Here is a 22,785-nt window from a genome sequence, read left to right on the forward strand (position 1 = left end):
ATAGCAACTGGACTTCAAAGCAAATCTGCATTCCCTGACTGTCTGACTTTCACAGGTACAGTGCTCCCGTTCTGACTTGGGCACACCGCATAACCGTCCTCAGCCTCCTTCAGTGTTCTTCCTGTGACTCTACCGCTGGGTCACACTCACCCCCATGCCTTTGGCACCGTTAGCTGTGGGCTACGCTCACACTGTGTGTCTGGCTCCTTTTCCCAAGCTAGCCTCAACCCAAATGCCACTTCACCTCTGAATCACACGCCATTGTCTGTCTATTGTTTCCTTCAGAGCATTTACTGCACTCTGAGGTTCCCAGCTAGTTCATTCAATGTCTTATTGCTCTTCCACTGAAATACGTGTGCTTGTGGGATGGTCCCAGCTTGTCTGCTGTATTCACATCTGTTGCTCTGTGTTCAGAATAGTATCTGGCATATAGTAGGCATTCCATAAATATTTCTTGTGTGAATTAACCTCATTTGTCAACTTGTTTTCTTTACATAGGTCTGCAGCACAGATTTTTCTTTAAGCTTAGATACATATATCCTCAACAGGTCTAAGAAAGAGTTCAGGAAGTCCGTGAACTGCAATGAAAAGAACTGCATATTTATTTTCACTAAATTATAGCTGAATCCAAGTCATACTAACATTAGTGGTGTACATGACTTCTTGTTTTGTTTTGAAACAGGGTTTCTCTGTATAGTCCTGGCTGTCCTAGAACTCACTCTGTAGTCTAAGCTGGGGTCTCAAACTCATAGAGATCTACCTGCCCCTGACTCCTGAGTGCTGCGATTAAATATGTGCACCACCCCTGTCAGGTGGTATATACAATTTTATCATATATATATATATATATATATATATATATATGATGTTCTCATATGGAATTACATTTATCAGATACCCCAAACATTAATTTTGTTTACCATTACTTCAAAAATATGATAGTTATCAACTTGCTGATAAGTTGGTGTACAATGTATTAATTAAAAATTACAGGGGTAGGGAGGTAGCTTGGTACCTAGCAGTCACAAGGCCCTGGGTTCAATCCAAACCATTGCAAAATGAATAAACAAAAAACAAAACCCATAGAGTATTACTCCATAAAATAATAAATTGCATGACTAGTATTAAGTTAATGTATTTCTATTGTAATCCCATATATTTTATATTTAAAAACACCAATCTGAGAAGGATTTGATGGGCCTCATCAGACAACCAAAAGTTCCCCACAAAAGATGGAGAGTTGTATTATCCAATATCACAGCTACCATATGAGTGCCCTGTGGTCCCAAGTGTCATATATATTTAACTGTAAATGATTAAAATTAATTTACAATTCCAGCTCTGTAGAGGCACTAATGTCATGCTTCAAGTGCTGAAGAGCATGTGGTTAATGGCTGCCATGGCAGACAGAGGACAGCCATACAGAAGGTGTTGAGTACTTAGAAAGCTCTGCTGGATAGGGCTGCTCTAGGATCCTCACATGATTTGGCTTTTCACCACCACTCCTATCCACACACCCCATCTCCAATATCATGGACCACATAGTAAAACAGTAATATTAGGCCTGAAATGGGAGCAAAGAGACTTTCTGTCCAGAGTCTTACATATAAACTTTTGATGCAGTTGAGGATCAGTCTCTCTAACCCTTATTGCACAGAGTTGAGTGTGCCAGGCAGTGTAGCAAGTTTGAAGCTCCTTGACTTATCATGGGATGATAACCCAATGAACTCTCCATAAGTTGAAAATATCATAGGTAGAAACATCTTTTAGGTTTTCTACCTTCAAAAATGTATCATAAGCTATTAAACACCTAAGTTCAAGTCAGTGGAGCATCACCTTGGGTTTCTTGGTGGCTGGGATGCAGCTGGCTGACACCACCCCTTGCCCTTCATCACTAGACTATTATGGAACACACTGCTACCCCAGCACAAGAACAAAACTCAATATTGGTGATAGGCTTTCTACTGAGAGGGTGCTGCTCTCGGAATACCTTAAAGTTGAAAGGTGTAAGTTGAGGAATCAGAAACTGTTAGTATCAATTTTACATCATTCTCAGTTTTCTGTCTTGATCAAGAGGAAACAACCAAGAATAACTAAGGGTGGGTGGAGAAATTCAGAATGGAACAAGTAGCTTGAGAGATCTTCCAGCACATAATCCCTGGGCTTATGTGGAAAACTATGGCCATACAGTGTACATTATAGGTTCCTTGACAGTTGAGCCTGGAAAGAAGGTCTATTAGATTCCAGAAAGTTTAGAGTACCAGCAAGGACTCAAGATGGGCTTGAGTCATCAAGGAAGACAGTTAACCCTATCTAAGCTGGGAGAGAACAGACCATAGTGGTCCAGAGAGACAACTCAGCAGTGAGCTTCCTCCATCCAGTCTGAGCTACCAGTTCGGCTACTCCACAAATACCAGAAGAGTCATATCTATGGGCCAGGACAATTCAAGGGACCTCTCTCTCTCGGTGACCCAAGTTCTTGAGCCTCCCCCATAGCTAGACCCCGTCTTATAGAATAACAGGAAAGAGTCCTGATGCCTGGAAAAATTGACTCACCCACAAAGACAGAACTTACTGGAATAACCCAAGTACAAGTACACCAGCTGGACCAAACTTTAGTCCATTGGCACCTCTGTTAGTCATCAATGTGGGCGTTGGGGGACATTTGAAGACTGTGGGTCAGTTATAGGAAGTTCTACTGTTACCATTTTATTTATAAATACTTGAGCTGGTGTGAGTAAGCCTGAGACTACTTCCTTCTAAATCCTGCAGACCCTTGATTGGTCAAAACATGGCCAATCAAGCCTTTAGTCCCTGCACTTAGGTAGAGGCCAGCGGATCTACACAGTGAGTTCAAGGCCAGCCAGGAATACAACAGTGGGACAGTTTGCAAACAAAACAAACATGGCTGACGGCATATTCTGATACATGATGGGGGCAGTTTTTATAACTTTTCAGCTAAAGGGAACAGGGATTAGTTAACTACTGGACCAGTGATCCAAGGTCCCCATGCCCTATGTGCCTTCTTTTATTCCTATGCCAAGGAAGCCCAGGGGCCCTGGTTTTCCAATCCCCACCACTGCCCTTGGTCAGCCTTGCATTTCAGGGGCACTCTATCTATTTGGTTCTGGACACTGGTGAAGTCAGAATCCTAGTCTCCAAACAAGAGATAACAAAGAACTTTGTCTACAGGTGCTGAGGTACAAGTGTACACCCATTTAAGACCCCCCCTCGTCCTTGCTAGTGTGTAAGAAATGTGTAAGAAAGGAGATTGAAGGAAAGGGATGGCTTGGAGACCAAGGTCAGCAGGAGGGCAGAGCTCGATAGTTGACAGCTTGGAAAATCTAGGAAAGTTGAATGTTTCAGATGAGTTCCTTTTCCAAGTGTAACACCACTGGTTCTGTTTCCATGTCTAACTCATTAGAGCATGGAGACTATATTTAATCAGCTAACTGATTTAAGTGTGTTTGTGTGCATATTTCCCTATGTTCTGCCTGTACAAGGTTAAAACTCTCCATCCCATTCACAGTCACCAGGAACCTCAGATGACCTTAATTTGAGTATGGTCTTCCCCCTCTGTAACTGATGCTGAACTTTGATTGACATTGTGGTGGTGCTGGGATGTTGGACCTTAAGTGATGACTGGGTTGTGAAGGAGAATGTATGCCTTTCTGAAGCATGTCTCATGAGACAGGAGTAGTTATCATGGTAGCAGGCTGTAGATTGAGGTTGTCCCTGTGTTTTGACTCTTCTGCATGTACTTGCCATTTCTGCTCCTACCATGTTACAAGGCCCTTGCCAGAGAGGCCATCATGCTTTTGAACTTCCCAGCCACCCAAACTGTGAACCAAACATTTTCTTTCCTTTTAAACTTACCCAGAGCTGGATAGTTTGTTATAGCCACAGAAAACAGACTAATACAAGGGGTTTTGCAGATTTCATTAGTTAAGAGGCAGTTATATGAGCTCATAGTCCCTAAGTATTATTAAGATCCTTAAGATAAGAGGTGACCACACAACTCAAACCAAGGAATGCCAACATTTGACAAGTTTAGGATGAAGCAAGGAGAGAGACAGGGCTTGCCTAGCATGTGTGGGGTCCTAGATAATCCCCGAACCACTGGTGGGAGTGGAGAAGCACCTGGGACTTTACTAACAATGTCTTTGAACACTCCAGGCTCAAGCCCAGGTTCCTAGCTCCACTGCCCAATTCCTGGCCCAAGGAACTTTTCATCTAAGCTCCTTGTCTCTCCTACTTGGTACTCTTTTATCTCTCCAGATAAAGACACATGACCCCAAACAATCCCTCAGGACACTTCCAACCTAGTCACCTGCTCTGCCTTTCTGGAGAGTCAATTATTTTCAGGTTATTGTCAGGCTTCTTTCTTTTTCAAGACAGGGCTTTGCTGTGTAACAGTCCTGACTATCCTGGAACTCACTTTATAGACAAGGCTGACCTCGAACTCACTGAGATCTGCCTGTCTCTGCCTCCCAAGTACTGGGATTAAAGGTGTGTGCCACCACTGCCTGGCCAGGCGTACACACACACACACACACACACACACACACTGCTTTTCCCAAGAAAGGGAGTGTCTTAACTAATTAACCAGTTACATGAAACCCAAGCCTTAAAGGGACTTCTGCAGTACTCACTGAGTGACAATAGCTCCCGCCTGCCATTCACCAGCCTCCACAACTTTCATGGTTTGCTTGGTTCTAACTATAGGTTATTTAAAAAATTCTCTCAGAAAGAAAAATGTATGAAAAACCTTGTCTTCTTCCCAGTCTCCTCTCCAAGGGTCTGATGGAGTCTTAAGGATTTCCTGAGGAAATGTTAGATTATAACTGCTTACAAGGAGGCAACAAAGTAGCACAGAACATAAACATTGCTACAGGCTTAAACAAGAACATAGTGTGGACATCCACAGGGAATTCCAGTAGGGATCCCTTTTAACAACACAACTCACACAATATTTTTTTAAAATTGTTGTTGTTTTGCTTTTTGTTTTTCAAGACAGGGTTTCTCTGTGTAACAGTCCTGGCTGTCCTAGAACTCACTTTGCAGACTAGACTGGCCTCCAATTCACAGAGATCTACCTGCCTCTGCCTCCCAAGTGCTGGGATTAAATGTATGTGCCACCACCGCCCAGCTAATATTTTTATTTCATTTATTTATTTATCTGGACATAAAGTATGTGTCACCATGCATGAGTAGAAGTCACAGGACAGCTTGCAGGAGTCAGTTTCCTCCTTCTACCAGGTGGGTTCTGGGAACTGAACTCAGGTTGTCAGACTTGGAGGCAATGGACCATATTAGCATCCCTGGTTAGCCTCTAACTCTGCATAACCAAGGAGGATAAGCTTGAAGTCCGGATTCTGCTGCTTCCACCTCTCAAGTGTCAAGGATTCTATGTGTGTAGATGGCACCAGCTTTTGTACAGTGGTGGGGAGGGAACCCAGGGCTCCATGTACACTAGGCAAGCAGTCTACAAATTGAGCCACATTGTCAACTCCATTCATATAATCTTAAAGAACAGTCTTTACTGCCTGCTGCCATTTGCATGGTTTACAGTTTTAAGGAGATGTGACGACTCAAGGCTCGGTCTTGGGGAGACATAGTAATTAAAGCATAAGAATAGGTCACAGCATTTCACATGGAAAAATGTCTCCAATGTGGTCATTATGACATGGGTTTGGATATGCCACCTCATTCCACGAGACAGAGTTGGAAGGAAATGGCTTAGTCATTGGGGAGGTGGAACTGAATCCCAGGAAAACGTAAAACACATGCTTGGGAGATCACCTTTGAGGACTCCACATGTACCTCCCACCAAATATGCTGCCTCGATGCTGGGTTACTCACCTCCACTTGAGAGAAGAGACATGACATGACTGCTTTCCAGTTAACAAGCTCCAGATCTTACACTTTCCTGAGGTTTTGGCTTTGCTGGTCATTCAGGCTAGAAAAACAAAACAAAACCCAAATACTTTAAGGGGAGCGGCTTCTAGTTGTTTATTATGATGAACCAGACTCTAAGGTGCCTCCACAATCCTCGTCCCCTGGAATGCACACCCTTGCATAATTCCCTCCTCTTGCGTGCAGCAAGGCCCTGTGACTTGCTTTAGAACAGGGAAACATCTGGAACTTCACTCCATTATGATTCTTTGACATTACGCAAGAGGCTTTGTCTCTGATCACTCTGTGAACTCTCACTTCTACCGTTCTATATTGAAATGAGGCAGAAGATGACAGCACACCTCTCTGTCACCAAGTACCAGATGAGACTCAGCAGTGGGTGATAGCTTCATTGCAGCCTCAGAGGACTGGGGCAAGCTGCAGCGGGATGCCTAGTGACATTGATCAGTTATCTGTACTGCAGCACTGAGTACTGAATACACTTGCCTCTGCCAACTTGTTCCTTGATCCTGTATTCTTGCACTGGGTTTACCTCTCTGAGAGTTTGAAACTATTGGTCTTGGTTGTTTTCAATGCCCCTGTATATTATGGCACACAGTTAAGGACACTCTTTCCCTTCAGATAGAACTGCCAGGTCACACCATCAAAGAAGAGACACATGTGGTCCACAGTGGTTTCTCCTTTTGCCCACAAATGGAGCCAGCCTGAGAGTCTTGGCAACAAATGATTCTCAAACCCTTCCTCACAAGGGAGCATGTCCTAAAACTTGGCTCCAAAATCCTATCTGATTGTGATGGTCCTATAGATTGAGACTTTGGGGAGGGGGCATGGTTGTAATAGGATGTCAGCACTAAACATATGCATACTATTTGATCTAGAAACTCCCTTTCTAGAAGCTTATTCAAGAATATAGCTAGATAAGTGTCCCAAAATGTAGAGCCAGGGTGTGTGTTAGAACACGGTGCCTAAGAACAAGAAAGCAGAAAATAAATGGATTGTATCAAAGCTCCAGGAGGTTAAATAATGTAGAACCCATCCAAACAACAGAAGCCAGGTTGCTATCTAAAACTAGGCTGTCTGTGTACTTATAAGTTTTTCTCACAGGATTGTGTATACAAAAAGTAAAAAGAAAACATACAAGAAAATATGTAGTCGAGCAGTGGTGGTATACGCCTTTAATCTCAGCATTCAGGCAGCAAAGGCAGGTGGATACCTATGAGTTCAAGGCCAGCCTGGTCTACAGAGCAAGTTCCAGGACAGCCAAGGCTACACAGAGAAACTCTGTCTTGAAAAACAAAAACAAAAAACCTTGAAGTAGTGTCATGTTCTTCCCGGCTCCTTATGAAGTGTATACGGGTGGTTTCGAGACAGGATTTCTCTGTGTAGCCCTGGCTGTTCTGGAAAAAATATGTAATGTCTCCATATCCACAGATGTGTTTACATGTGTGTCTAAAATTAAAGCACACACTGGTTAAATATCAATAAAACCGAATATGCAACTGTTAGTATCTGAGTCACAATCCCATGTCTTACATTTTGGGCAATCATTTTTTGGCTATATCTTCTGTATTTCTAGAATGTTTGCTTGTGACTTTTGAAATTTAAAAAGTTTAGAATGTGGGCTTATTGTTGCTGTCATTTTAAATGGTGTTAGCTGCTTCTAACTATTGATCTCCAGGTAGGCGCGGTGTTGTGAATGGAACAGAGATCTGTGTGCATTTCTGCCTGACACTGAGGAAGCCATCTTGCCATATCAGCTCTGCCTCTTCCCACTTCAGACCCGCCGAGAGTTTGCTACAAGAGTGGGGCTCCAGCTGACACCCCTTTTCTGCCCAAGCTCATGCCACTGACTCATATGTCGACACCATGCTAGTTTCAAAAGATGTATTTTTACCACAGCAGTGTGTTCATATCAGTCCCCAAGTGCTATACAGTGAGTCCAACCTGCATCACGCAGCCATACCTCTGTGCTGGATACTAGTTGCAGCAAGCTTTTTTGTCTGACTACCTCTGGACTTCCAGCCTGCAAATAATGACCTGGAGACTTATTATTAATTATGAAAGCTTGGCCTTAGCTTAGGCTTTTCCCCAAATAGCTCTTATAACTTAATTAACCCATATTTTTAAAATGTACATTCTGTCATGTGGCTTGGCTACCTCTTCTTAGTACGGCACAACCAATTGGCTCCGAATCTGCTGGCAAAAAATCTTGAGCCTAGATTCCTCCCAGTTTCCTTCTCTGCCTGGAAGTCCCACCTAAACTCTTCCTGCCTAATTATTGGCCATACAGCTTTTTATCCATCAATCGCAGCAATGGATCTTCTCACAGTGTACAAATAACCTGCAACAACTAGTGACACATAACTTTTTTGTTTAGGTAGTCAAGGAGTAGAAGGCTGGGAAAATACAACCATGTATCCTACATAAATCACAATTGTCACCTATTTTTTGAAAAAAAATGAGAAAATAGCATCTGCTATGCATTTTAACTATTCATTTAGAAAATAAAATTGTGCTGCTTAATGAGTAGTTTAATTTGCCTTTTTTTCTTCTTCTGTTAGATTCTTCCTAGAAGTCCTTTAAGGGTGAAAGATGTAGACAGTTTGGGAGAGAAGAGATGGTGCCACAGAGGCTAAGGTTCAAACTCTTATTCTTATTTTCCAGCTAGTGGCACTATCTGGAGACTCTGGGGACAACTTCAGAAGTTGCCTGTACCTGGCAGAAGAGGTGGAGGTGGACTTTATAAGGTTGGAGCTGCCCCTCCCCTCTTTCTGGTTACTCTCTGCTTTTTGTCCACCATGATGTGAACAGCGGCCACAGCTCTCCCACTGCCCTGAACGTGCTGTTCTGACACCATGCGTTAAAAGAAATCCTTCCTCCCTTTGGCTGTTTCTGTCAGGCATTTTGTCACAGTGCTGCAGATGTAACTGATGCAGTTAGGGTGAAAAGGATGTGCTCGATGAAGAAATCTGAGAGTTTTCACAGATCGAAGGTCTTCCACCAGCCTCCAGCCAGCTCCTCATCCATGTGTCCAGATTGTATGTCAAAAGGACATTCATTCCCCCAAAATAACATGAAGTAGGCCACCTCAGCTAACACTACTGTCCTTGGGAGCCCAGTTGATGAACAAGATAGACAACGTAAGACTCCTGGATCAGAGATTCAGGACAGGTCATCACCGACAGTAACAGCAGTGGCCATCACACCAGTACCTAGCAGCTCCCTGTGTGAGTTACTTTTCTCATCACCATGACAACGTACCTGAGCAAACAACCCAAGGGAGGAAAGAGCTCTTTCTAGCTTGTAGTTTCAGAAATTTCATTCCGTCATGGCAGGGAGGGCATAGTGGAACAGAGTCATCTACACTGTAGTGGTTCAGAAGCAAAGAGAAAAGAATGAGCCAGAACACAATATAGACCCCAAGCAGGGCTCAGAAACAAAAAGAAAGGAATGGATCTACTTCCTCTCACTGAGCCTCATCTCCAGTATTACTCCATCTTTAGTGTGTGTGTGTGTATGCGTGTGTGTGTGTGTGTGTGTGTGTGTGTGTGTGTGTGTGTGTGTATGAGAGAGAGAGAGAGAAGAGAGAGAGAGAGAGAGAAAGAGAGAGAGAGAGAGAGAGAGAGAGAGAGAGAGAGAGAGAGAGAGAGAGAGAAAGAGAGAGAGAGAGCGCTGTGTGTGGATGTCCATGTTTGGGACGTCAGAAGAGGGTATTAGATGCCCTGGAACTAGAGTTACAGGTACTTGTAAGCTTTCCAATCCGGGTACTAGGAACTGAACTCAGGATTTCTGGAAGAACAGCAAACACGCTTAGCTGCCCAGTTGTACTATCTTTAAACTATGGCATCACATATAAATCAAAGGGTGGATACATTCATTAGGTCAAGAACCCCTCCCCCATCTATTATCTCTGGAAGCATCATTGCCAGCATAGAGGTGCCTTGACAATCTCCTAAGTGTGCCTCAGTCTAATCAATGGGATGGTTAAGACTAACCACAGCTCTCTGTCCCCATCTCTACAAGGGGTGGGTAAGAGTGACCCTTTCTCCCACCGGGGGTTGTGACAGAAGCAGAATCTGAACTCGGGGAATCTGGAGCTTTCACAGCAGAATTTCACAGGGAAATTCTGACCTTTGCTCTGCAGCGAAGTCCACCTTGGGCTCCCAGGCTGCTGGAAAAAACTCTAGGGCAGTGGTTCTCAACCTGTCCAATGCTGGCACCCTATAATATAGTTCCTCATGCTGTGGTGACCTCCAACCATGAAAGTATTTTTTTTTTTTTGCTATTTCATAACTGTAATTTTGCTACTATTATGAACTGTCACATAAATGTGTTTTCTGATGGTCTTAGGTGACCGCTGTGAAAAGGTCATTTGATTCCAAAAGTGTTGTGACCCACAGGTTACATTCTGTTCAAGTAAGCTGGTCATTATCCTCTTGCACAAGACACACAGACACTAGACACCTCAAAGAGCCAGCCCTCATTGGGGCTCTGTGCCAACACAATCCTGATGATTACGTTTTAACTCTTGAATTGGCTTCTCAGAGTGCAGAACACAGAATAAAGTAGTGTAAGACATTCTTCTGTTGTTCAATTTTATTTTAGATTATGAAGCATCCAGGGCCAATCTTTGACTTCCCTTTATCCTCACCACAGCAGCCTCAGGTGAGACTTGTCCTTTGCCCTTTCTACAGCTTCCTCGAGTGACCCTTGCCTGGTTTGCTCCTTGAGCCCAGCCTCATACACCTGCCTTTCCCCGCTCAGCATCCCTCAAAGCTCAGCTGCTCTGAACTTCATTCTCTTTTGACTCTATCCTAACCTTATTACATCCTTATTCATGGTTACCACACTTATTGCTCTGTTCTCAGAGAAGTTATTGATATTAACTCAGTTGGTGTTTGTGACAACCCTAGAAGGCAGTACTGTTACTCCAATTCTTCAGAGGAAGATTTTTGTAGATACTTTATTAACATCTTTAAAGTCTACTGTTAATATTATTGTGTGTGTGCATGATATGTGGGAGGGGTTGCCTACGTCATGATATGCATGTTGAGGTCAGAGGATGATGCTATAGGGTTGGTTCCTTCAGCCTTTATGTGGGCTCAGGGAGGGAACTCAGGTTGCTAGGTTGCACAGCTAATGCCTTTACCTGGGAAGCCATCTTGCCAGCCTTGGTTTCATGGAACTGACTCTAGAAGTGTTTCAAGGTTGTAGAGGAGATCAGGGCCTGAGTCTCACTACTGCGGTGGCCCACCAGTGGTCATCATCTCAGCACAATGAACACACCATCCTCTCCAGACAATCTCCCAGATTTCGCATGTATGGTTAGAGTGCAGGGAATTTCAATACCTTGGCTCAGATTCACTCTGAGTGACTGACTGGTTCTTATCTCTGTGTACTCACCACTGTCTATAGCCCCATGTCCAGCATCTCCAGAGGGACAAAAGTGTGTTGCTGACTGGCTACAGAGGACTGAATGGATGGATCGGGGAACCTAGAAGTGTTAAGGATCACTTAAATAGTCCAGTGTTCCTGTACCACAAACAACAGATGTATCTGGGTCTTAAGTTCTAGGATGAATCTATGTTTTAGCAGGCCAAAGGAAGAACATGAACCTGGACATTCAACCCAATAGAAGAAAATAGAATTGGATAGGTTTGGGGAAAGAACAGACTTGGAGGAGAAAGGGGGTGTGGTATTAAAACAACTCACAAGAAGCTCCCTGTCCTCAGAAGTAAACTGAACACACAGTTAAAGGTGATAAAGCAGATGGAAAGGCCAGATGCCTGACCCAGTTCCAGGAAGTGATGCAGGGAGGAAGTGGGCAGCAGGCAGAAGTGGTGATGGTCATGACATCCTCCACATATGGACAACACTGTTCCTGGACATATTCGCTCTGATTTTTTTTTTCTTTATAGTACAACTCTGTGAATTGGATTTCAGATGATTACATCATCAGTTTACAGATGATAAAGCCAAGTAATGGAGCTTTTAAGTAACTTCTCCAAGGCCATACATCTTGGAAGAGGCAAAGCTGAGGTCTGAACCTAGACAGCTTGTTCTGTCTCTACCATCCACAGTTCCCATGTATCGCCTCCCTACAGTTTTGATTGCCTCAAGGCAGTGGCCCTGACAAATAAATCAACAATCTAGGCTTGTTCTGGTTTTGTCATGAGAAAACAATTACTCCCACTCCTCACAGACTTCATTCCCTCTGAAGTCGCCCAGAGTAGAAATTCTGGAGCCATTCCTCCCCATCTTGCTAAGTGCTGGCTGAGAATAGACAGAACCCTTAGGGAGAGAAAACAATTCAGCTGTCCAAAAACTAAACAAAGGGGGGGGGAAATGAAGGTAGTATGCTAAAATGATTAAAAAGCATTACTACAAATACAACGTGTGAAGCTTGCTCATACTAAAAACCAAACAAGAGAATGTCTATAGAAGAAATAACAGGGGCTGGGGAAATGGGTCAAGCATGAGCTCCCATGTTTGGATTCCCAGGACCATGTAACTGGACATGGTAGCTCACCTATTATCTCAGACTTCCTAAGACAAGATGGGAGATGGAGACAGGAGTAGCCTGGATCTTGTGGCCAGCTAGCTATATATGCATCAAGGAACAGGAGACTCTGTCTAAAAGATGTAGAAACTGGGGACAAACATGCATGCACACGTGGTAGAAAAATGTTAACAATTATTGAGTCTGACAGATGTGCACCAATACATCCTTTCAGGTTTTCTGATGTAGCTTTTAAGAGTTTGGGGAGAAAGAACCTAGAGTGGAGAAAAACAATGATTACTTACAGACTGTCCAGAGAAGGTCGGGAACCTCTCCAATGCAAAGCCCTGTGGGGATGACTTAAGAAGCCCAGTCGTGACCACACGGGGTTGGATGCAAATAGTTTCTCGATAAAACAGAAATACAGAACTGGAGGGAAGATGGGACGGGAGACTTGGCAGCCATTCCGACAGAGACAGAAGTGACAGCTGTAGAGGTAATAAAATGCCTGGAATCATCTGTAGAGTCTAGAAGTCCAGACTTGAGATCTTGGAACAAGTGTGGTCCTGTGATTTCTCTAGAAACAGCTGGGACCAATCTGCTACATTTGGAACACTTGCTCCACTGCTCACAAGCCATCGGACCTCAGACAAGTTTCTTCACCTTTCTGACACTGTTTCCTCTACTAACTACTCGTGGAATCTCCATGGAGACTAAGGAGGTCAGCATATGTGTGGTGTTCAATGCAAGGGAGGGCCTACAGTAAACAGTCAGCAAAAGTTGCTATCACTTTCATCTCTCAGAGAGAAGGAAGGATAGGGGCAAAAGGGGACTTGTCTGCCACCCACTATAACAGTGAAAACATCATAGCCCACATCTCCGGTAACTTTGTTTACAATTACATGTAGGTTCAGGGTTACTTAATTTCTTTCTTTTAAGTAAAATTGTGTGGCCCCGGGTTAGTGGAGATGTTAATGAAGTTAAATAGTGAAGGCGATTATGTGGCAACATGGAAAATAAACAGTGAGCTCTCTGCCTCAGCATTAGGCTCCCGTGATGCTTCATCTTTGCCTGGGTAATTATCTCTCAACAGCAGACTCTTACCCAGCAGCAAGGGATAATTCCATTAACATTCCCACCTAAACACAGTTTTCCGGGCTGCTTGGGGTCCCCAGGCCACTGGCTACATTACAGGGGCCTCTTATCATCCTGGAATTAAAACAAGAAAGTAAAAATTATTCAGTCACATTAATTCTTTTTCCCTGAGCAAACCTCTGCACAATCTTGACTCATTGCTCCAAATCATATTGCTGCCAAGAATATTATCTGTAGCAATCCAGTGCTCAATTCATTATGGGCTGGAGGGCCAGAACATACTCACCCGTGAGCTTGGTTGCAACTGTCTGAGAATAAGAAATAGTGGTGGGGTGTGATGTGGCCTCTTGAAGGAGGAAGGAAGAGCTATATTTTTTGGAAAATGTGAAATAGCACAGTTGTGTTCTGGTAATGGAATCCAGACCATGTGTACATTCAGTAGACTGGAGAGCAGCATAGAGGCTTACAAACAGAGTGAAGTCAGGACATTGTCCTACTGAAACGTGACTTGAATAAGCACTGTCCCAACTCAGGCTTGGTTTCCAGGCAGGCCTGTCATGGGGTCTGGGGCTGCTGAGTCCTGTAGAGAGTGAGAATCATTAGCAGTACTACCACAGGTGCCAGGAGCCTAGGGCTCCCCAGCACCTTCCCAGGCAGTGCTCAGTTAGTGAGTACAGCACCTCTCCTCCCCCACTCCCAAGCATACACCCGCCTCCACATCACAGATGAGAACCCTTAAGCCCACAGAGTGAAGAACACCTGACATCCCACATCAAATATGGTGGAGAGAGAACTTAAATGAGTCTGGGAGCGGGGGTGGGGGGGTGGGGGGTGGCTGCTTTGAGAAAAGGGAAACTTTGTGAATAGAACCAGCTCCAGTGTTTCCATCGGTAAATGACCTATCTCCCAGAAATGATGGGAAGTCAGGAAGTCTGGAGAACATGGTTTTGTTTTTTTTGTTTTTTTTCCTCCAGAACTGACCCCAAGATGACCTTTGTTTTCCTCCCCACTGTCTGTTAACTCCTCAAGTCTGGATTCTGACGGAAGTGTGAACAGAATGAATGAGTGAGTGAATGAATGAGGTAAGATGATGGCTACACCTCTCACGATGCTAATGCACAGTAGGCCCTCAAAAAGGGTTTCTTAGAATTTGAAAACAATAGTTACTTACCAGCTCTGACAGCAGATTGATCCAGGAAGGGTCAGAAAGTTGACTTGAATTAGGTGTGAAGGTTGGTTGGAATTCAATTACCCATGGCCCTCCAGTCTTTCGTGCCAGCCATGATTTATGGAGGCTGACTAACGAAGGCTGGGACTTGTAGCATTGCAATCAGCCTCCCTTTGGAGGAAGAAGGCACTGGAATTATCTAAGGAGCAGTCTCAGGCCAGATGGCATTTCTTAGGTTGGAAATAGCCTTGTGACTTAGCCACATAGCAGCCAGGCTTAGACTTAGACACAAATAACATACACAGTCAAGGCTCAGGAGTCCTCACTCCTATTTTTCTTCACAGTCACCCTGACCTAGTAGCCCTGCCTGACACAGATAAATGATCTTGGGCTGTGTGTGATTAGGGCCCTGGCTCATGGATATTTGGGGGCATCCACTAGCTGAAAGGGTCCATGGAAAGACAAACTTGCATCAGTTAAAGTAGGAAATGGATTCACCTCATCAGCTCCACTTCTTTGTCTCTCCAACACAGATTTCCCTTCTCAGCCTCACCTTAAATCTTGTCTAACCTTGTTCCAGCCATGCTTGAATGCCTTAAGTACAAGACCTAGCTACATCCCACCCTGCCCCCCCCCAATATTCTTGGGATGGGGAGGATGCTGGGGAGATGGTTGAGTAGGTAAATTCCTGGGATTTAGTTGAGATGCTCAGCACCCAAGCAAAAGCTTAGTATGTCTGCATACATCTATAATCTCAGCTCTGTTGAAACAGACACACAGAGATTGGTGGATTCTGGGGCTTGCTGGCCTGCCAGCTTAGTGAAATCAGTTAGTTCCAGGGTCAGCATAAGATCCTGTCTCAAAAGTTAACTTAGAAAGCAATTAAGTGAGGTCTCTGATGTCAACCTGTGGCCTCCACACACTCTAGAATGAGCGCGCATGCCACCATACACACACACACACACACACACACACACACACTCTCTCTCTTTGGGACTTAGTATCTGAGAACACATTTTGAACCAGGATGTTTACAGCAGTTGCACAGCTATAATCCCAGCACTTGTGAGGCTGAGGCAGGAGGATCTCAAGTTCAAAGCCAGTTGGTTACAACAGGGAGAATCTGTCTAAAAACAAAACAACAGCGACAACAACAAACCCCCCACAAAGTTATTCTTTCATTTGATTGTTGCTGCCACTGCTGTTTGCATACACTAATAATCCATCTTCAGTATTTTCTAACCCCCTTGCCCAGCGGTAGTACTGTCCAGTGGGTGAGGCCAGAGCAGCCAAGGCATGTAGCCATCTGGACCCTGATCTCTGCTACCCTTGCATTCAGAGCTCCAAGCAGTCTGTAGCAGATCCTAATTTGCAAGGTTGGCTTATGAAGAGAGGGTAAGGAGTTCAGTAGCCGCCCTTTGCCCCCTCCTCAACCACATTGTTGAATGAATATAGCTGAAAAACAGCCCAGTGTTGGGAGAGTCATAGCATCCATGTGTCTTTGTAATGTACCTGTCTCTACACAATAGCCCACTTCCTCCTAATAAAAAAGTAATATACATGCAACTTGACATGCGGACCTTCAAGCTTACAGAATGAGCTCGAACTTGAAAGGGATCCAGCATATAACAGCATGTATTATTTTTAGAGCATTACCTAGTCATTTTGATTAATTCTCTTAGAGTACTTTCCCCTGAAGCTCCCTGGGGAGAGGAGGGTGTGTTGCAGTGGGGGTAGGGGGTGGGGGGCCGATGTGAGAGACTAAAAGGACTGTAAAAATATGAATTTAACCTCGATGATGAGTTGACATGTTTAGAACTGTAACATGGCAAATCATTGTGAAATCTTCTAATGGGTGCCCGTCCCCTGACTAACAAGTCCAGCATCCAAAGCACACAAAGAAATCATTGAAAGACATTGGCCTGTGTCCAAAAGGCCCAGGCTAATGTTTCACCTAATCTCTCTCCTGGTCTCTCCTGCCTACTGCCGGCCCCACCCACAGGATCCGCACTGGAGAGCTCGCTAGCAGCTGCTCCTCGGGCATTTACACCCTCTCACCCCCTGGCAGTAGGAGGAAAACCATTATGAAGCCAACAGTATATAAAAGGGGAAAGATGAGTGGCTGGAGGGGGTAGGTGGGAGCTGATGGAGATAAACGCCTGTCTTCTCATAGCCTTGCTATGCTTGGGGCGGGGCTCGGGAGGAGGCCCAACCCGGGCCAGAGGTGACCCTGGTTCATATCCCCTCCCTCCAAGGGCACTGCAACTTGGGGTAGAAGAGCCTATGAACTGGGAACAAAATTTTTTTGTTGCTGTTGTTTTGCTTTTTAAAAGTTCAGTTTGTTTTTAATTCTTTTTATCTTGGCTCTATCTCAAGTCCACAGACTCCAGAACTTCACAGGCACAGGGTGGGGTAGGGTGGGGCTGAGTGATTTCTTTCTTTTTTCTTAAAGGGATAGAACCAGGATGCTTCCTTGAATGCCTGTCTGTGGTTTGCTCAAATTCGATCACAGTCATTCGTAAAGGCGCTGAGCAGGCAAGAGTTCTTTCTCTTTGAAAGTGGCATTCACAGAGGTAGCATCGACAGATCGAAGGGTGGAAAGGAATTTTTCGGCGACTCAGGGAGGAATTTGGACCTGTAAGATATTTCTGACGTTAATTATTGATCATTTCAGCTGTCCAGAGTTGGCCTTGAGCTTCTAGACTTGCTAAGCTGAATAAAAAGAAACAGATCCTTTTAAAAACTGGGCATTAGATGCATGTGTGAACTTTTTAGGAGCTATCAAAACATGCCTGGAAAGCCTCATACTTAGCATAGGTGCTGCCCAGGGTTGGGAGTCACACATGCCCAGTTGGGATCTCAGCTCCACAAGCTTGTGACTGTGGTCAATATCTGCATCTCCCCTGGCCTCAGTTTCCCCATCTCTAACGAGGGCAGTGATTCCATCTGTCTAAGAGATCCTTTGGATGCACTAGCTCAGGGGTGCTTATGGCTTCCCATGTAGCCCCTTTCCTACAACAGAGGACAGGAGCTTTGCCAACAGGGAACAAAAGAAAAGCTCAGCCCTTCCTTGCAGCTTTGTGTGGAGTGAGAGGTAGCTCCAGACACACAGGGCCCAGACAGCTTATGGCTCTTTCTCGTCTCTCGTGTTTATATATATTTTTTAAACAAATATTTCTGTAGCACTCACTATGTGATAAGCACTTGACAAACACTGACTCATCCCATCTTTCACCAGGAGCCGATGAAATGTTCAAGCTTGGGATTCTCATTTTGCAGTGGAAGAAACAAAAACAGCTATAGTCCAGGGACATGTACATAACAGGGCCTGACCAGTCAAGATTTGAACCCAGGCAACCTAAGCCCTTGCCTTTGTGGGGATTGTGGGCAAGCGTTTATTTGGGAAAGCTAACTGAGACCAAAGCTATCTGGGTGAAATACCCAGGCTAGCTCTGCACAGTCTAGAAAATAATAGTATTGAAATTGCAAAAGTCTCCACTGATAAACTTTCAGAGCCGAAACCTCGAGAGACCAGATGAGGTCAACCGAACAAACAAGCTGATTCCAGGTCCTGTGGCTTGCTGCCCATCTCTCTCCACTCCCACCCTGGAGAAGGCTGCAGCCTCCTCTCAGGTTTCCCCCTCACCCCCTTGGCTCTGTGAGTGTGAATCTGCTGATGGTTGCAGCTTGAGTAGGTGGAATGTGGTGGGAAGGAAAAAGCATTGGAGAAGTCAAGAATAAAGGAAACAACTGGTTTTTCAGTTTCAGTAATTATAAAATCAGTAGTGGTCCATGGCAGACATTGCAATCCTGTTTCCTAGACTCTGTCTCCCACCCTCTTTCCAGCTAGATATGGTCACAGGACTCAAATCAGGCCATTCAGGTTAAGTCTTCCTTAAGTCCTTTTGTCCCCCACTCCCTTGGGCAGTCCTCCTGTCCATGTCTCTCTTTGAATGAATATGTAGCAATTGGTTGTGTAGGGATTAAAGACATATGTGATAACTGGGGTATGGAGGTACAATGCAAATATGACTGAGATCAAATGCATTATGAGAACCGGGGTGCAGGACCTGACATATTTAGGCTGTGAAGGGAAAGCCAGGAACATCTCAGACATCAGTTCTGCATTGTTGAGCTTTTATACCACCAAAGTTCAGAGTTTTGCTGTTTTCATCCAAGGATGATGCTATCTACAATATCATTATAGAAAAGTTACAAAGATACAGGAAAAATTCTGTACCTATTACACAGAAATAACCAAACTTGTTATTTCAACATATATTCTTTCTCTTTTATTGTTTTTTTTTCCAAAAATACAGAATAGAAACTCCATTTGCAAGTGATTCTTCCTGGTATGCTGTGGTCACCTTTCTACCTTAGTTATGTCCATCTTTATCACATGGGTTTCCAAGAGTTCTTTAATCCCAGATTGCCAAATAGCTGTTGCTTTCAGTTTTTTACAATTGTTAACAATAATTGTTTGCACATGTTTGTAAATTCATCTTTGTCTGATTATTTCCTTTAGATTGCTAAAATTGTTGGACTAAAAACAATGCGTGTGTGTGTGTGTGTGTGTGTGTGTGTGTGTGTGTGTGTGTTGTGGATGACGATGTACATACACTCAGAGGCTAGAACAGGGCATCAGGTGTCTTCATCTACCATTCTCTTTCTTATTGCTTTCAGATAGGGTCTCTCACTGGACCAGAAGCTCACTGTTTTAGCTAGATGTGACTTGCCAGTGAGCTCTGGGGACCTGCCTGTCTCTGCCTTCCAATGCTGCAGTTACAGGCATGCCCAGCTACACACTGTTGATGGAGTTTCTGTTCCACCTGGTCCTGCCACCCTTCAGGCCCCAATAAATACACACTTTTATTAATTAGAAAACTGTTTGGCCGATGGCTTAGGCTCCTTACTGGCTAGCTCTCTCTTAATTATTAATCCATAACTACTAATCTATGTATTTCTGCTTGGCCTTATTTTACCAAAGAAGGCTCCAGCATGTTATTCCTTCAGCGACTACATGGCGTCTCTCCCTGGTGGCTTCTCTCCCTCTCTCTCTCCTCTCCCCAGAATTCTTCTTGTCTCCAAGCCTATACTTTCTGCCATACACACATATGTATGGACTCTTTTCTGGAAATTATACTCATTCTTTCTTCCATTGGCAACTCTCAGCACTCAAATTACTGGTCAGGGAACAACAACAAAATACAAAAACAAAGGTGAGAAAATCTCATTTTCTTACTTGGACACACATCTGGGTGCATCTTTCTTGCCTTGAGGTGTAGTTGTGCATCTGTGGTCCAGCTGGTGAAATGTGAGCAAAAGTGATGGAGGCCTGGCCCTGAAAACCCTGGCATGTCTGTGGCCATAACGTGCCATTGACCAGTTGCATGCCAGGGGTACAACCAGAAAGTACGTGGTTTTGAGTAGGGCAAAAACCCTGCTTGTCTGTGTGGAAGTAGACCCCCCCTCCACTTCCAGCCCCTCCTAAACGTGGATGTTTATGGGGATGGGAGATAGCAGTTGACATGGTTAATCTACCCATAGATTAAAGCTCTGGAGTAGCAGATAGGGTTATCCTCGTTAATGGGAAAAACAAACACAAGGAGGCAACTCTCAAGGACCAGACCAAGACTATGGAAACAAACTAAGGCACAAGGTCTCACCTGAAAGAGCCTTTCAGCTCTAAGGCCACCTTCCTTTTCCAATTAGAAACTACTATTGGCATTTTATATATCAGTATACATCAATTACATTCTACCATGAATCTTCAACAATTTTTTAAATGAGTAAAAATTCCAGAAGAAAGAGGCTCGGTACAGTGTGTCATCAGTTGGATGAGTTTGGTTCCTACCTTACTTAACCTGTCCTTAGGATAGGAACTATGGCATCAGTCGGTCTGGTTCCCATCTAGCCCCATACTTATGAAACAGTGAAGCTTGGCCAAGTGGTTGACCTTCTAGAAGCTATGTGTACAGAGGGCTGGAAACCACACTGGATATACAGCAGTGCTCTAGAAGAGGACAGTGAGAGGAGAGTTTCTCCATTTCCCTTCAAACAAGACTCTGTGGCTCCTTCTGGTTCCTTTGTCCCCCAGAGGAAGACAGGGGGCAGCTATTTGGAGGGATGAGGTAAAGGTAAGGATAAGGACTTGGACTAGGGCCAGCTTTTGTCTCATTCCCTCCTCTTCTGAGGTTGACAGAGACCCCTCTTTTCCTCAGTGACAATCTTGCAGACCACTGTTGTCTCCTACAGTGCAGCTATTGTCCCAGGGGCAATCCTTTCTATAAAACTATAATAGTGTGTGCACATAACCTACATGGTCTGTTTATATTAACTAATCTTTACATTGTTCATAGTACCCAATGCTGTGTAATTGTTACATGTTTTAGGGAATGATGGCAAGAGTACATATTCAGCATAAACACATGTTTTTAAAAAGAAAACCCTTCCAGTCTTTGGTTATTTTGAAGGCCAACTGTACAGGACAGAACATGGAAACTGAACTCTGGACCAGAGTACTTAGATGAATCTGGCTACCTGCCTCCCTACAAAACACCAGAGACAAACCCCAGCCCATGTGGCTGCCAGAAATGTTGGTTCTTGTTAATGTTATTCCTTATATGCCTGTCACCACAGAAAGACACTGGAAGAAATAATTGTCTTCCCTCTACCACGGAAGCCAATACCAGTGTCTCCTACAAAGACAACTGGCCTAAGCCCTGCTCTATCATTGAGGTTGGATGACACTCATTTCAAAAAGGAAGGAGGGAGGGAGGGAGAATTGAGGAACTGGAGAGATGGTTCAGTGCTTAAGAACACTTGCTGCTCTTGCAGAGGACCCAGGTTCAGTTCCCAGCACCCACATGGTATTTAACAACCATCGGTACCTCCAGTTCCAGGAGATCCAATGCCTTCTTCTGGCCTCCTCATACATCCATGCAGGCAAATAGCCATACACACAAAAATAAAATAAACAAATCTATTCTTTTAAAGAAGAAAATAAGTTCAATATCTTGTGTCTTTCTTCAAACCAAGTGTTTGTCCCAGAACCCAAGACCCCTGCTGCCCCTGCTGTCATTCAGAGCTGGGACTCTGTTGGGTTGCTGGAGAAAGTTCCTTAAACTCAGCAAGTTTCAGTTTTCTCTTCCACTAGGGGCAACGTGTTAAGGAAAACTGCTAGAAAGCTTCACCTCCTTTGGACAAGCAAATGCCATGAACATTAGCAGTCATGATACTTATACATGGCCTCCTGTCTGCTTTGCTGTCTATGATTTCTATGACTAATGGTCAACTGTGGAGTGAAAGAAGAAAATTTTAAATCCAGAAATAAGCAATTCATTGGGTTGTAAATCTTGTATGGTTCTGAATAGTGGGATGGAATTGTGCTTAGTCTTACTCCATCTCACTTGGGACATAGATATCCCTTTTATCCAGTGTTTCCACACCGTATACATTGCCTTCCTGTTTAGTATCTGTTCTTGTTTTCAATAGACCTCTGTGTTATCACAGTGCTTATATGTTCAAATGACCCTTTAAACTTTATGTTTTATGTGTTTGAGTCTTTTGCCTACATGATGTTTGTTCAAGAGCAGGCCTCAGAGGCCAGAAGAGGGCATTGAATCTCCTGGAATTGGAGTCACAGATGGTTATGAGCTGTTATGCGGGTACTGGGAATTAAACCCAGGTCCCATGAAAGAGCAGCAGTGCACTTAACCACTGAGCCACCTCTCGAGTCCTCAAATGGCCAGTTTTGAGAAACAGAGACTACGTTCTTTTACTGTGTGATCCATCCATTCATTTCCTGTTTTTGAGTCAGGATCTCGTGTAAAGCAGGCTAGCCTTGAACTTACTGTGAAGCCCAGGATAACCTTGAACTTCTGATCTTTTTGCTTTCATCTTCCTGGTGCTGCAACTGCAGGCTTGTGACATCATGGTAGGCTTCCGCAATACTGGATGGAACCTAGGGTATGATGCATGTAAAGCAAGGACTCTACAAACTAAGCTGTATGCCCAACCTGTGCCTTTTTTATGAGGTAAATTTTATTCTCATTATATATGCACTGAAGAAAACAGCATGTATAGAGTTGGGTACATGCACACAATT

At 44.1% G+C, this 22,785-nt stretch overlaps 2 long non-coding RNA genes across 3 annotated transcripts in view; one reads left to right on the forward strand and one right to left on the reverse strand.

Moving 5' to 3' along the window:
- The window catches only part of LOC107977499, a 39,218-nt gene extending 24,176 nt beyond the window's left edge, over nt 1-15,042 (reverse strand). For both annotated transcript variants that reach the window (XR_004772501.1, XR_004772500.1), the window contains exons 1-4: nt 14,682-15,042; nt 13,797-14,090; nt 12,721-13,624; nt 5,863-5,959 (exon numbers count right to left, since the gene is read on the reverse strand). This is a non-coding gene — a long non-coding RNA (uncharacterized LOC107977499). The remainder of the gene's footprint in view (nt 1-5,862; nt 5,960-12,720; nt 13,625-13,796; nt 14,091-14,681) is intronic.
- On the forward strand, nt 12,802-19,556 carry LOC103158735. The gene is made up of 4 exons (XR_003480196.2): nt 12,802-12,911; nt 12,997-13,136; nt 14,485-14,592; nt 17,917-19,556. It is a non-coding gene; the product is annotated as an uncharacterized LOC103158735 (long non-coding RNA).
- Nucleotides 19,557-22,785: the final 3,229 nt, after the last annotated feature.

The sequence above is a fragment of the Cricetulus griseus genome (assembly GCF_003668045.3).
Source record: "Cricetulus griseus strain 17A/GY chromosome 1 unlocalized genomic scaffold, alternate assembly CriGri-PICRH-1.0 chr1_1, whole genome shotgun sequence".
NCBI lineage: Eukaryota > Metazoa > Chordata > Mammalia > Rodentia > Cricetidae > Cricetulus > Cricetulus griseus.